Genomic DNA, 4,377 nt, shown 5'->3' on the forward strand with positions numbered 1-4,377 from the left:
TGTTCTTTGAAAAACTTCATAAAACCAATTATTTGCATGTGCATTTTGCAACGCTTTTTCTGACCTGATGTGGTATCTAAATAAAAAAAGTGAGTGGGTGAAAACTCTGAGTCACAGATGCCACTGGTGACGCAACATGGGGTTTACCCGACACATTTTCCAACAAACATCAACAACAGATAACAGTTTTAATACATGTACAGGAACACAGGAAAAAAAAAAAAAGATGCATTTGTTCTACAGTCAAAAGTATTTTCCTCAAAAAGAATACATTTTGACTCTATATGAGTACATTTGGCTCTAAACTGAGTTTGGAGAGCTCTATCCAAGAGTAACTTTTGTTATTGTTTACAGAGGGACCAAATGTAATCTGAGTAGATCACAGGTGTCAAACATGCGTCCCAGGGGCCAAATCCAGCCCACCAAAGGGTCCAATCCGGCCCTGTGGGATGAATTTGTGAAATGCAAAAATTACACTGAAGATATTAACAATCAACGGTGTCAAAATCATTTTAATTCAGGTTCCACATACAGACACATCCAGAACAATTAGATTTCAAGTGGGTCAGAACCAGTAAAATCTTATCATTATAACCATAAATAATGAAAACCCACATTTTCTCTTTGTTTTTTTGGTGTAACAAAGTAAAATTACATGAAAATGTTTACATTACCAAACTATACTTTTACAAAAAAAAAAAAGTGAAGAACCTGAACAAATATGAACAAACGGAAATGTCTTAAGAAAAGTAAATTGCAATTTGACCAATATTCTGCCTGTTACTAAATGTTTAGTGTGATTGTAATGCACATGTGTAATGATAAACTGATAAACTGAGGCAGAATATTGTTAAAATTGCACTTGTTTTTCTCAAGACAATTCAAGTTGTTTATGTTCTTTAGATTTTTCAGGAAACTTTGTTGATTGTAAACTGATCTTCACCGCCTAAGACCCAGGAAATGTCAGCAAAGTACCAGCTTTTTTGTTTTTATTAAATAAGTGCCTATATTGGAAACATCATGATGCACTAGTTTTTTCAGATGCAGTTTTTAAAAAAATTATGCAATGTCCTTTGTGGTGGAACAGTTTTTCTTTCTTTTTTTTTTTGGGATAAAGTTTGAAACTCTTGTCCACAATGTAGACAGAAAAACCCACAATATAATTTTACTTTTTTCATTGTTATTATTTAACTGGTTCGGCCCACTGGAGATCAAACTGGGCTAAATGTGGAACTGAACTAAAATGAGTTTGAGACCCCTGGAGTAGAGTAAAATTTTCTTCAATTTCAGTAAATTTTAACTCCTGTGAATGTGTATTTACGGATGTGTGTGTTGTGCACTGATGCTTTTGGGTCTGAACTAAAGTGTGTGTGAATAATAAACCAGCGGACAGCGCGTCTTTCTCCTCCTCATACATTTAATACTCAGAAACACACTTCACCACACAAATGTCAAGCCTGTATGAGTTCCATATATTGACACCGCAACAATGTTTTTTACACATGTAGCACGAGTTTAAGCCTACACGAGGACGGAATCTGTACAAAATAGAATGTCTTTCTTTCCGCTTTACATATTAAATGACAAATGTAGGCCTACTGTTGCATTAGAGCGTCCTTGAATCGGTCAGTATACCAAAAAAAAAAAAAAAAAAAAAGACACACAACAAGGCATCGAAGGGGAAATATAGAATCAACAAACATGTTAGAAGGAACATTTTGTCAATTTAATAACTTACAATACAGTTTTTTTTTCTCCAAACATTATTGCGGTTATTTCACATTTAAATGCCCAGTGCGAGCTTCAAACCACTTGGGCCATTTTTTTTTTTTTTTTTTTTTTTTTTTTTTTTTTAAGTTTATATTACAACCACCCTTGTATATTTGTATGAATTAATGGCTATTTACTTTTTAATTCAGTAGACTGGCAGACAAAGTGCAATCGAGTCAATCTCTCGATCTGTTCAGGAACAGGATTGTGTGTGTATGTATGTGTGTGTGTGAGTGTGTGTGCGTAATTGCGCACGGCTGCATAGGTGTGCGCACCGTGTGGGTCCTTGTTTATTCCCATCCTGGTGTTTTTATTCTTCTATGTTTAGTTCAGAACAGTAGCAGAGTCTGGGTGGACCGTTACTTGGAGGTTTAGTGTTGAACACAGAAGTCTGGAATATGAACAGATCCCGGTGCCGATGCCGGTGCCGGTCGGTCGCTCCAGCCCGGTGCTGCCGGATGAGGATGAGGACGGGAGAGGAAACGGTGGAAGACTTCCGCTCCTTCTGCCTCAGGTGGATCTTAGTGTGTCTCTTCCTCTCGTCGCTCCTCGCGAACTTGCGTCCGCAGAAATCGCAGGCGACGGTTTCTCCCCGGTGTGCGTGCGGGATGTGCGTGGTCAGGTGGTCGCTGCGGCCTGAAGTTGCGCATGCATATCCGACACTGGAACGGTTTGTGTCCGGTGTGGATGCGGATGTGTCTAGTGAGTTCGTCCGGACCGGGAGGAAGCGCCGGTCGCAGCCCTCCGCCGGACACGGGTAGGGCCGCTCGTGGATGGGGGTCTTGCTGGGTCTGTTGGGGTACTTCCTGGGGCGCAGGATGGGTCTCAAGGGCAGGTTCTGAGGGCTGTAGGCGGAGGGAGCCTGGGGGGGCCTCCGTTCTGAGCCGCCGCTCCCCGGACCCCCCAAAGTAAAGTTCCTGATAGTGTTCAGGGGGGTCAGAGGCGGAGGGACGCGGAAGGTGTCGAGCGGACAGGGGCCGAAGGGCTTCCGGTCTTGGATCCCCGCGGTGTGCATGTCCCCGCTGACAGGCCGGTTGGAAGAAGCCCGAGTAGTCTGGGATGATGGGGAAGAGGCCCGGGGCGTCAGAGCCGCCGGGGTGTTTAGGGGAGGAGGAGTAGGAGGGCGGCGGGTAGGTGGCGATGGGACAGGTGGAGGTGGACAGAAAAGCCGAGGGGTCCTGGTAGACCTCCCGCAGCCGGCCAGAGGAGTAAGGGGGCGGGGGGGAGTAGAGGTGGTGGTGGTGGTCCAGCCTCCGCCTGGTTCTGAGCTGCCATGGTACAACTCAAATTTCCGCTGGAAAAGTGATTGGGAGAGCTGGAGGAAGCCGGGGAGGAGGACGCGAGGAGGAGGGCGGAGGAGGAGGAGGCGGCGGCTGGGCCACGTTGAAGATGCCCGACACGATGTTGATGACTCCCTCGGGGTTCCAGTTCCCGGATACTGGGAGTCTATGGAGAACTTCCCCATGTAGGTGAAGGTCTGGTTCCGGTGGGACGGAGGCTGAGAGAAGCCGCCGGTGTAGGAAGGGCAGGTCCAGAGGCCGCTTCTCTGCGCCCAGGTCTGCGCTCATCAGGGAGTCTGTGGGAGAAAAAAGAAAACAGGACATTAGAGGAAGAAAGAAGAAAGAAAGAAAAGAAAGAAAGAAAGAAAGAAAGACAGAAGAAAGAAGAACACATGACGGATGGACCTAGAGGAATGAGACATATCTGATGGAGTTCCGTTATGCACGGACTTTTACACAGTTTTCAGAATTTATTGATGCTGCAAACGACTGAACTTTCTTTCTTTCTTTTCTTTCTTATCTTTCCTTATTTCTTTCTTTCTTTCTTTCTTTCTTTCTTTCTTTCGTTCACCTTGTAAACATTCCGTTTCTGTCCCATGCATTGTCATGTTTGTGGTTTTCTTACCTGATGTTACATTATTTGGTCGTAGTGCGCTCCCAAATCACCGCCGCTGGGGAAAATAGCCACGGAAGTCGGTAAACCGGAGCCAATGTCATCCACTGTGTAAATGCTTTCGGGATGTACGAACCCCCCGAGGTTTACCGGCACTTTGTCCAAAGTTTTCGCCGTCATTGTAGAGGGCACGTCCGCTCCTTCAGCTCCCTGTCGCCTTCTTCTTCTTCTTTTTTTGTTTTTTTTGTAACTCCTCGCCTTAACTCTTACTCTTACTCAGTAAGTGTGCGTAACCCGGACACGCGTGGGTCACCGCTGCATGTCTCCGTGTGTCTGTCACAGCGGCTCCAGATGTGAGAGGATGCGCACTGAAGCAGCTTCTGTATTGGGAGCGGAGGCCCCGGCACCACTATGTATATATGAGGAAGCTTTTTGAACGCGCCCTGACGTCATTACCCATATATGGAATGGGAGTGGTGAGCGAGAGGAAGAGGCGCTGCGGATGCTGATTGGCTGGGAGCCTCCGTGACGATTACAAAGGGAATCACTTGTGAATGGAGAACCCGCTGCTGTAGATACAACGGACTTTTCCGCTCTAGGTCACAAAACAGCCACAAACAAGACAGGAAGAGAAAAAGCAACAAGAGGGGGCACAGAAGGCGGGAAACCGACCACTTTTCAGTCATAAATTCACTCCACTTCCACTGATTTTTT

At 45.5% G+C, this 4,377-nt stretch overlaps 1 pseudogene; it reads right to left on the reverse strand.

The window, feature by feature from the left end:
* Positions 1-2,094: 2,094 nt before the first annotated feature.
* LOC115439444 (early growth response protein 2b-like) lies at positions 2,095-4,024 on the reverse strand (annotated as a pseudogene).
* Positions 4,025-4,377: the final 353 nt, after the last annotated feature.

Source organism: Sphaeramia orbicularis, chromosome 19, assembly GCF_902148855.1.
Source record: "Sphaeramia orbicularis chromosome 19, fSphaOr1.1, whole genome shotgun sequence".
NCBI classification, from domain to species: Eukaryota; Metazoa; Chordata; class Actinopteri; order Kurtiformes; family Apogonidae; genus Sphaeramia; species Sphaeramia orbicularis.